The following is a 12290-nucleotide window of genomic DNA, read 5'->3' as shown; positions in this document are numbered from 1 at the left end:
CTTATCTCCCTGGCTCAATCTCTCTCCCATCAACTGCTTCTTTAAGAATCATGTTTGTTTATAAGTCTTGATAATTCCTTGACATTTCTGTTAAAACCCTTCAAGTGGGGTGCGAGGCAGAATTGTTTTATGGCTATATTTTTCATAAAACTAAACTATGTATATGTAAATACACAGCAATATTAGTATATTTTTAGAAGTGATAAATGTTTGAAAATTCCTAATGTGGAAATTGAATTTTATTTTACCTTCTCTGGAGATACAGCCTAAACTTAAAATCTAATTCATCTTCTGGGAATGTGATGTGGACATCATACTCAAGTGTATCTTTCCCAGTGAAGAATAGTGACCTGGGGAAGCTTCACAGTCTTTGTTAAGATCTGCATCCAATAAGTAAGACTGTATCTTGTACTTTCTATTGTTTATTATTGTGAAACTGAAGGTGTTAGTTAGCACACCAATTTTGATAAATGCTATTTAAAAAGAGAGGTTATATAGCATTGGATGCTTATCTAAGTGAATTTTGGCATATTATTGCACATATAAAGAGAGCATTTACATTTATAACCTGTTTCCATATTAGTATTTTTCAATGAGTGTCTTCTACACATAAACCCTTTTGAAATAATTTATATTTTATAATTACTTAGTTAAGAAACTTTATGATTTGTTTTCCAAGTTTTCTGTTTATTTGTCCAGTTGATTATTTGGGCTCAGAATGTATTTATATATGGCAAGAAATTGGAAATCTCTAGACTAGACTGCCAAAAAGAAAAATGTTTTAGCTTAGTAATGTTACTGAACTATATAACTCAATCTCGACCACATCATTTGGGTAAATAGACTTTATAAGGTCCTGGAGGAGTTTCATTCAGGGAGACTACTTATATCTTTATGTTTCTGGAAACATGGTTTTGGTGGTGTGTACTAAGGTGGGAAAATAATAGATTTGTAGAATTGTGTTCTTGCCCCTAATTCTCAAAGCTAAGAGGATCATCTTTTTTTTTTTTTAATTTATAGTTTATTGTCAAGTTGGTTTCCATATAACACCCAGGGATCTTCCCCACAAGTGCCCCCCTCCATGCCCATCACCCCCTTTTCTCTTTTTGAATGGTGAAGCAGTAAGAACTATCAACTGTTATCAAAACGAATAACATGAACTCATGAGTCTGGCACTATCTAGTTCTAATAGCCTCACCTGCAACTTTTCTGAGCTTCACTTTTCTCACGTGCAAATGGGTGCATTCCTTATATGCTATCTCACTAGTATATTTCAGAATTTAATGAAAAGAAAATGTCTGTGAAGGGCTCTGTCCATTGTCTACCTGGCATGATGAGAGTGAAGGAGGTTTGTGGACACTCTGACTGAGACATGGGGTACAGCAATCATGGTCAAGGTGCATTTGAATGAGCCAGCTTGTATGTTGCCAACACACTGCTTTTTAAACTGCAGCTTGTGAAAGAGGCAAACCTTCCCCAAGAGAGGGGGGCATTCCTCAGTTAAGAATACCCAAAAAGCTGAACAATCCAGATGTTCTAAAAACCTCTCATGGCTGGGCGCCTGGGTGGCTCAGTCAGTTAAGCTTATGCTCAGGTCATGGTCTTGGAGTTCCTGAGTTGCAACCTCACATCAGGCTCTGTGCTGACAGCTCAGAGCCTGGAGTCTACTTTGGATTCTGTCTCTCTCTCTCTCCTCTCTCTCTCTCTCTCTCTCTCTCTCTCTCTGCTCCTCCCCCACTTGTGAGTGCTCACTCTCTCTCAAAAATAAAAACACATTAAAAATGTTTTAAAAACCTCATCATGGCTCATTTAGGTGAAGTAGGAATTAAACGAGTCTTCTCCCTGTTTGCAACAAGAAAAAAACTTTCATAATGGCATCGAGTACACATCTTCTTCCGTGTACATATATTTAAAAGTCACATTTATATGGAATCCCTATAATATGGGCAGCACTATAAACACATTTTATGATCTTTAGATAAACTTAAAATGAAGTGAGTCAGGTTGTAATTTTCTTTATTGGATCAGGAAGTGTCTGTTGTAACTAACAACATCCTCTGTCCTTCTTACATTAATGTTTAGAAAAAAAGTTTTTTAAGATAAGACAATTGATCATTTAATGTAGCAAGTGGGTATCATACGAAACATATCTTTTCTAACTCTGGAAAGTGATGTTCTCTAATGATATGTGAGCCTCAAACCAATTAAGTTCCAAAATACAAGCAAAAGTTCCAGTGTCTTCAATTAATGCCACAGTGTGGACTTTTTTTTAAAAATTTATCAATAGTCAACAATGAAATTGTGCTGTTGCATCCTGGATAGAGAATATTCTGGATTATTTTTCTCTATGGTTAGATCCCTGCCATCTGATACCCAGGACAAAATTAATTTGGCGTCATTGTAAATATGTTATTTACATTATTATATTTCTTGTTATCATTACATTTTATTATTCAGTTGGTACACAAGTTCATATTTAGTGAATTAAATAATGCTGACCTAACTCCAACATATTATATTTACATGTTTCTGCATGGATAAAGCATCACAAGTAAAAAAAGAATAGAAATGTTATTGCTTCTCTGAGGTCACACAAATATAACAGGGGAAAAAAAAAACTACTATTCATTGCCCATCCAACTGCCTTCTAAGATCAGTTTGCCTAAGATTTGGAGAGGGTTAAATTTCTTTTCATGAAAAAATAAGATATTGGAGTTCTCCATCCATCCAAATAAGAGCAGAATGAGTAAATGGATGCTGAGGAGTCGGTTTGAGAAAGAGATGTGATGTATATACTTTTAAATGATCCACCATTGGACCATTCTTTACAGGAATATTATTAACTCATTTTAGAAAGGAGTGATGGACAGGCTGTGTATAGCTTCTGGGTGGATATTGAGCAAACCGACAGCAGAAGCAATAAACAGATAGGAAAACAATCCCCAGGGAATTCTTAGAAATAACAGGATGGCACATGATTTTTGTAAATCATAGAAATGGCAAGAATTAGAGTCAATTATAGCCAAATATGGCAAAACAAAAATTCTGTCTTTTCTTGTAGCTCTGTCTGTGCTTCGGAATTTGTAAAGTTAGGAAAAACCTCAGGACAGCATCTTGCTTATTCACCCTATTTAGTGTTTCTTTTTCTCTCTCTCTGTTTCATTCTTTTTTTTTAAATTTTTAATGTTTATTTTTGAGAAGCAGAGAAAGACAAAGCACAAGCAAGGGAGGAGCAGAGAGAGAGGGAGACATAGAATCAGAAATAGGCTCCAGGTTGATATCACAACAAGCATAAAAAACCAATAAACAGGATGCCTGGGTGTCTCGGTTAAGCGTCTGACTTGGGCTCAGGTCGTGATCTCATGGCTTGTGAGTTCAAGCCTGTGTTGGGTTCTGTGCTGAGAGCTCAGAGCCTGAAGCCTGCTTCAGATTCTGTGTCTCCCTCTCTCTCATCCCCCTGCTCCTCCACTCAAGCTCAATCTCTCTCTTTCAAAAACAAACAATAAACATTTTTAAAAATTAAGAAAACAGTAAGCAATTATGATGTAAGTGTAAGTTTCCGATTAAGAATACCTGGACGGGTTTTACCTAAGCAACACCCTTCTCAGACCAAATGCCCAATGAATGTGCAAGGTTAAAATATGACATGCTTAGGTGGAATATATATGTATATTCCCCACAAGTAATATGCAAGATGAAACTGGAGCAACTCTCATTCCAGAAAGAAAGAAGTGCTCAAACACAAAAGTAAACTAAACAACTACAAGGCTCGGTCAAAGAGACACAAAGCCAACTGAGAGAGCTCTTTATGACCAACACTGGAATAATTCAAGCCACAAAATAAATAACATTAGATTATATCCCTATGAAATGCATTTGTGTGTGTACATACTGACACAAAAAAAATCATCGTATAAGTAATAAGTAGGGGGAAACAGACACATCTCCAATACAGAAGGATTCCAAATAATACATGTACATGCTTTTCCCTTAAAGAAGGGGCACATCACTTCCCCTTAAGCATGGACTACACATAGTGACTTCCTTTCAAAGAGCACAGCTTATTTATTTTAAGCTTATTTATTTATTTATTTATTTAAAGAAAGCAAGAAGGGAAGAGAAGGAGAGAATCCCAAGCAAGATTCGCATTGTCAGTTCAGAATCCAATGCAGGGCTTGAATTCATGAACTGTGAAAAGATAACCTGAGCTGCAACCAGGAGTCAGACGCTTAACTGATTGAGCCACCAGAGCCCCAGAGCGCAGTTTAGACAGGGGGAAAAAGAAATACTTTACAATGGAGAATCCTGACAAACACCACTTCAGCCAAGTGATAAGATCACATTGATAATGATAAATCAGGTTGATTGTATGTCCTCTCGATACAGAAATTTACCACTGCGGTGTTTCTCTTAAAGCCCATAATCCCAATCGAATCCTGAGGCAAGTGTGAGACAAATCGAAATTTAGAACATTCTAGAGAATTCCTGAAAAGTACTTCTCAAAACTTTCAAAGATATTAAAAACAAGAAAAATTTGAGAAATTATCACAGCCAAGAGTAGCCAAAGGAGACATAACAGTTAAATATAGTGTGATATCCTGAATGGGATTCTGGAACATAAAAAGAACATCAGGTGAAAATAGGGAGGTCTGAACAAAGTATGCATTTAACTTCATAATAATAAGTCAATATCAGTTCATTAATTGTGACAAATATAAACAGCAACGTAAGCTGTTATTACTTGTGTGGAGTATATGGGATTTTCTGTATTACCTTTGCCACTTTCTGTAATTCTAAAGTAATTCTAAAATAAAAGATTTATTCAAAATGCAAACTTCAGGCTAAATTCTTTACTCCTGACAAATCAAAAAGATTTATCTATTTCATATCTTTATCCATTTATGCCATAGGCTTTGGGATTTCTTTTGTCAAATAAGCTACCGTTTCATAACTTACAGCATGATACCATTCAGATACCAAAGTAAAGCACTTTCTCCTATTTGTGTCATTGAATTTTTGTGGCAGATTTCAGAGGCAGGAAGGTAGGTTTGTATCCCTGATGAGAAGATAAATTTAAAAAATGTATTCAATTCATCCAAGTTAGAGTTATTAAGAAGCAGAACTGAGTCTCTGAGCCAGCTCTTGTGAACTCTGACATGGCATTTTCCCTCAAGAACAACCAAGTCATAGATAAGGATGATTTTTTTTTTCCTTCAACTATGGTCAGAGAATGAAAAAATACATTAATATACTGTTTTTGAATGTTAAATAGCACCAGTGTAGCCTGAAAAACAATGATGATGATATACTTTCCTAGATGACCCCCAAATATTACTCTCCTCCCTAGTAATAAGAATGGAAACTCACTGTGGCTTTACTTATATTTTATTTCTCAGGAATACAATGGGCTTCATGGTGAGAAACCTTGTTATTAATCTCCCAACATACCACCCGGCTGTATCTAAGCAAAGACAAATTTAACATTTGTGACAGTTCATGTCTCTATTTGTGATGAATTAATAGTAGATGTAAACATTGGCAGGTGTATTTCAACGTCTTCATGAGTTTTAGAAACTATTACTTCAAAAAAACATATGATTTCCTGCTTTTTCACTGACGATAGAAAACCAGTACTTTGCCAGAAAGTCTAAATGGGACTCTGTGACATCACTCTACCAACACATGTGACTAATGTATCCATATGAGTGAGAAAAATGTAACCCTCTGTGCACAGTATATACTCCTCTGTCGAACTGTATCTCTATTTTAACACCCAGAATACATACTATTCAATAACTGGTAAAATTAATTAATTCTAAAATACCACTTTGAAAATAACATGAGCAGGGGCACCTAGGTGGCTCAGTCGGTTAAGCATCCGACTTTGGCTCAGGTCATGATCTCATGGTGTGTGGGTTCGAGCCCCGCATCAGGCTCTGTGCTGACAGCTCAGAGCCTGGAGCCTGCTTCAAATTCTGTGTCTCCCTCTCTTTCTGCCCCTCCCCAGCTCGCACGCTGTCTCTGTCTTTCTCAAAAATAAACATTTAAAACATAAAAAAGAAATAAAAGAACCTGAGCATATTTTTCCCAGTTCTAGAAGAGTTGGTAGAATATCAACACATGCTAATTTATTCTGAGCGATTTACACGCACATTTTTTCAATAATCACTGGTGGCTCTTTCACACCTATACAATGCCATGTTTCTTTAGCAGTTTTAATGCTTTTAATCACAGTGGCCACTGGGAAACTCATCAACAAGGTTACACAACTTTAATTACCTGTCATTTTTGAAAACTATCATCAAGTGGAATAAACTCCAAATACTATCCTCCTCATTGGGAGCCTATGAAGTATCACTAGGTGAATTTTAATCCCTTCTGGTCCTATGTCCACATAATCTCAGAGTTCAGGTTTGAGAGTGACTTTAATCAGATTAGTTTATAAACTATAAAAAAAATTTAGTATGACCGTCATCCAGAAAGAAAATGATACGACATGGTACCTGCCACAACTTTGAAAGCCAATGAATACTTATTGAATAAAACAGTGAATCAGCCAGAAAAATCACTCAGGTTACATGTGCCATTCTTCATTGAGTGAACAGGGCCCTCTCACTAATTAAAAACATTAAAAATTCACTATAATCAAGAAATGAACCTTAGCAAGAACCATACTTACAGTATCCGAGGAAGCACATTTAGTAGGAGTTAAAACGAGTCTTTTTTTTCCACATGCTGGAAGACATGCAAAAAACCCAAACAAACAAACAAAAAAAAAAAAAACTGAGAGTCTGTAATGTCCAGAAGTGTCTTGAAACAATTTGTAACAACAACAAAAAAATCTATTATCTGTCTTTCTGTCTGTCTATCTATCATCTTTTTTTTCTTTCTTTCCTTCTTTCCTTCCTTCCTTCCTTCCTTCCTTCCTTCCTTCCTTCCTTCCTTCCTTCCTTCTTTCTTTCTTTCTTTCTTTCTTTCACCTATCTCTCTATCTTCAGAACAGTTTTATAAGTGATAGATAAAAAGGCATTTTTAGTAAGAAATCCCAGTCCTAATATTTATTCTGCTCAACCAAACTTCCTGGAAGATAAGTGATGTCAGGTGCTTAAGATGGGACACAAGCTTTAGAAATTACCAGATACACAGAGCAGAGGTCTAAAGTTACTGGACAATAAGGTTAGTGGTTGGCCATTTCTATGCACCAAATCAATAATTCCAACAACAGAAGTCCTATATCAAAGGGAAGGCACTACCAGATACATAGTTGGAGGCCTAGAAGACACAGGAGAGGTAGGTCAGGGGGTGGCCTCTATTACTTGGTAGAGCATCTGGTGTATATTCATCTGTTGGTTCACAATCTCCTCAGGAGCTTTCCTGGTGTAATCTGAAACTGGGCCCCATACTGAGAGGGCAGGAAAAGACTGAAGAAAGAGACACAACACTCCAGATTGGTACGTGTCAGATTTAATAAGCAAGAAAACTTACTCACTAGGCTTGTGTTGGGCAATCACGAGATGAGTAAATTCTCTGTACCCGCCCACAAAAACTTAAGTTTATATAGAGGCCTTAATTGAGTTCAGTCACCTATACCATCTAGATAGTCTTAACACCACATTCCTATCTCAAGGCTGTCCTTAGGGAAGCTTCTGGGAGCAGGAAAGGCAAGCAGAATGCACATTCCAAGAACAGATAGAGAGTGAGGAGCCTTCAATTCCTCGGATCGAGCCCACAGGTCAGCAGCCATGTCTTCTGGATGACCTCCCCAAACCTCTAACCTTCATGACCTGCTCTTACAATGTCTCATGCTCCTGTCTTCTGCAATGTGCCCTAAGCTATCAACAGGGGATTCACTAGCATGGAGATGGCTCATTTGGTGGTTATCTGGCTGCATTAGAGGCAGAGTTCGCGGCAACTATATAAGCATGAGCAAGAAAAAACACAGGTTAAGACAATAATTCTCAAACTCATTGCAACTTTTCTGCCATAAACCTCATGATGCAAAAGATTGAGGTATTAAGTTCCCTAGGCTGGGGATAAGCTCACTCAGGGCACTCATTTGTGCTTAAATATGATTTAATAAAGACAATACATTAGGAAACTCATCAGGTATAAACACATAACATTGTTTGGATAGTGGCAGAGATGCAAGGAGGAAGTGATAAGATCCAAGGCAATTCTATTCTAGAGGACAGCTTTTCTCTTAGAGAAGTGGTCCCTCTTAGAGATATTTTAGTGTTGAATAAGGACATATTTTGTTAGCTATCATTCAAGAGTTTCTGGGTGAATTTATTAAGGTCTATAACATAATCCAGGCCAATGGAGGGAATAGAGGTGGCAAATGATTGTGTCAAAGAGAAATAGAACATATCCATATGGCCTTGAGGAAAAAGAAGTTGACAGTTTTAGGGACTTGACTGGGTTGTGTATATCATTCATGTTGACCAGGGGAGACAGCACTGTCAGGCATGAGGAGATGGGAATGGGGTATGTCAGCCTAGAATTCCCATCTTTTCCCTCTTTTAATGGTGCTTGTTTCATTTCGGGTATAATGCATTTCAAGAGATATACAGGTTTCAGCAAGAGAATGGGATTTCAGTGGAGATTGAGTAGCACCTTCTCTTGCAGGTGCACAAAAATTACTTATGTATCCCAGTGGGATGCCTCATGGTTGATTCTAGTATATAATTTCTTTCCCAGATGTGATGGGGTTTGGTGTTTTCAGCAGCATTGCACATGGATCGATGGTGAGAGTCAGGGCAATGGCTATTTCCTCTTTTTTCCATATCTTTATAGTCCTGGGTGGCATGGCAGCTGTCTCCAGTCTGGCATATGGGACAACATACTGGTTTATCATTCAAATGTATCAAACCTAGGATAATACTTCAGTCCACCCAGTTGAGGTAGTTTTACATGTTAGTAATTTAATTAACTATTTTTTAAAGTAATTTCTATACCCAACATGTAGCTTGAATTTAAAATCCCAAGATTAAGAGTTTCACCCTCTACTGACTGAGACAACCACATGCTCCTTACTCTCCTATTTTACTACTCCACTTTTTCTTTCTACCAACTTTGTTTCTTATCAGTTATAAAGGAGATAGAACCTCCATTCAGTGTCATGTTCTTTTGTCCAGTCTTTGATATTACAACCTTTGAAATGTGACCCCCAATCACTATCTATTTGATGAGAGTATTTGTACATGGTACTCAGTTCTTCTTACCCCCTAATGGCGACAAAGGGAAACTTGGGTTAGGCCAGATGCAGTGTTCACACAAACTAGGGTATATTTAGAACCCTTACTCATAGGGAAAGGGTCAATATGATCAATTTGCCAATTCCTCTTTAGTTGGGAGTTCTGGTGGTTGGCTTCGGATTCTTTCAGCAGTTGTCTTGGGCATTGTTTGGAATATACATGAAATGCTATTCCTGCCTTAACCAAATCACTGTATATTAGGCCATATAGCATCATTAGCAATAGGCCATCCCACCCAGGTATTGTAGTGGCCACTCTTCTTATGCCTCCAATCTGCCATACCTACTAAAGGGTCAGTTGTTAGGGCTTATACCCTAACTAAGAAATTAGCTTTCTGTTTGCCAGGGGATGTCAATGCCTCATGAGCTGGGACCTGGAAGAAAGTGAGGATTGCTTTAGGCTTCTGCAGGTGAACTCAAATGTCCCTCTACATATCTTGATCCCACAAGGACCCATTCATGAATCCTGTACCCCTTGGCTTCTCATTATGCAACCCATAAGGTTAATCTTTTTAGGACAGCTCAACCATCAGTGGGAGGGGTTAATGGCCAGGGCTCCTTAGTGATCACTAGCCAAACCACTCTGAGTTCAACCCGTTGGCTGCTATGTTTGTTCCTTCATGAGAGACTTTGCCTGGAGCACCCTGTGTACATTGTTGGGAGCTATTGCTTTATGGGGAGTTTGGGGGGTTTTGACCCTTTCTGGGACTGAGATCAAAATCCTAGGGACACTCTCTTCTTATTTTGACTCTGCCACAGTGCCTGATCCATAAACTTTAGGAGCTACAGAAACATCTAATTTAAATGGTAGCTCTCTTTGGCAGATGCTCAGAGCTTCAATCTGCTTCTCAAAGGTGGCCTGATGCTGTCATTCCCCATCTCACATGTACCCTTTCCTTACCAAATAGCATAAGGGAAAAGGCACCTGGCCAGGTGGAAATAACAGTTCTTTAAAAACCCTAAATTCCTACAAAAGCTCACATCTCCTTTACATTCTTAGGAGTTGAATAGGTTTGCATCTTATCAAATACAGCTTTTAGAACAACATATGTCTTATCTGACCAAATGACTCCCATAAACTTATGGTACTGCCTGGACCTTGAATTCTCTGTGGGTTTACCACCCGTCCATTTCCTTACAGATGTTCCTTATGGAAAAACCTTCAGAGTGCCTTGCAGTAGAAGCAAGACTTCACATGTTAATATTATATCATCAACGTGATGGGCCCATTTTACTGGGGAAGGAGAGCAGGGATAGGCCTAAGGCCACCATCCCATGATGTATGGTGGAGTGTGCATGCACTTGGAAGGTTCATTATTGTCCCTCCTATGTGAAGACAAATTAATCTTAGTTATCAGAAACCTGTCAAAGTCTTTTCCATGAATCTCCTTGACGATAAAGCACTTTTGCAGGAACACTTTTGCCAAAGCATCAAAATAAAATAATAAATGTCTGCAAAGGACAAAAGCCTTAAAAATGGCAATGGTTAAAGATCTGGTAAGAGTTCATTATAATGCAATTGACAAGAGAATTTGGTTATTTCTGTGACATACATTTTGAAATTATAATTGATAATATTATACCTAGACATACCAGATTTTTAGAAATTTTATATAAATATACACTAAAAAGAAGTTCAGTATCACTTCTTATTTGTTTTTCAGGAAATTTAACATGTACAAAAAGTTGCATGTAAAAACTTGGCTCATTTAATAGAGAGAACTCTGCAATCAGAGACCAGATAAAGACAAAACACAGAATCTTTGTTTTCTAGGCTGATTGCAATAAAGGTCAAGAAAAACTTTTGACTGCAATTTCTTGTTAAGATTAATAATTTATAAAACTTTGTCCTTCTTTCAAAGAGAAAACCAAATTCTATTTTGCACCAGTATATTTTTGATATTAACCTGCCATACCTTTTTTTTTTCTTTTTAACTTAAATAAATCTATTCCAATCTTAGCTGGTCTATGCATAAAATTCCTTTCTCAATATTCCTTTTCCATAAACCATAAACCTTCTGCAACTTTATATATCTACTCAGTTTGTGTCCTATCTTCTTTATCCATTCTGGAACAACCATTTACCTTCAGGACAAAATTACTTTCTTTTTCCCTTTACCACAAACCCGTTATGTCCTTCCTCTTTCCTTGCCCAAAAGTCACCTTCCATTTTTCTTACATACTTTTTATATACTGTCCTTTTATTTTATCCTTATCATTCCTGGTAATTTTATAAAACCCTTAGCTCTTTTACCAATCAATTTTGGCAAGTTGCTCAGAGGAGGAAAAATATCACATATACACAATATACATGCCTAGATGCCCATAACATACAAACACAAACAGAAACTCCACAGTCTGCATTCCAAACATCAGCCAAGAATCAGGTGCCCCATCACATGACTAAAGCTATTTACTGATATCTGTGGTCTTATAGAGGCTGTGGACTAGACTTTTTGGTCAAGAGAGTTCTAGTGTAGTCTATTTAAAAAGCCTCTTTCCTGATTTCTATACATTGATTTTATAACCTGTGACTTTGCTGAATTCATTTATCAGTTCTAGCAGTTTTTTGGTGGAGTCTTTTAGGTTTTCCATGTAGAGTATCATATGATGTTCAGAGTGAAAGTTAGATTTCTTCCTTGCCAATTTTTCTACCTTTTATTAGGTTTTCTTGTCTAATTGCTGAGGCAAAGACTTCCAGTACTAAGTTGAAAAACAGTGGTGAGAGTGGACATCGCTGTCACATTCCAGACTTTATGGGGATGCCTCTCACTTCATCCCCACTGAAGATGATATAAGCTGTGGGTCTTTTTATGTAGCCTTTATGATGTTGAGCTATGTTCCTTCTATCCGTACTTTCTTCAGAATTTTTATCAAGAGAACATGATGTATTTTTTCAAATGCTTTCTCTGTATCTATTGAAAGAATCATGTGATTCTTATCCTTTTTTAAATTATGTACACTTTCATTAATTTGTGGATATAGAACCACCCCTGCAGCCCCAGAATAAATCCCATTTGATCATGGTGAACAATTT

Source organism: Suricata suricatta, chromosome 5, assembly GCF_006229205.1.
Source record: "Suricata suricatta isolate VVHF042 chromosome 5, meerkat_22Aug2017_6uvM2_HiC, whole genome shotgun sequence".
Classification (NCBI taxonomy): domain Eukaryota; kingdom Metazoa; phylum Chordata; class Mammalia; order Carnivora; family Herpestidae; genus Suricata; species Suricata suricatta.
The sequence above is the reverse complement of the archived record's forward strand: the minus strand, read 5'-3'. Positions refer to the sequence as shown.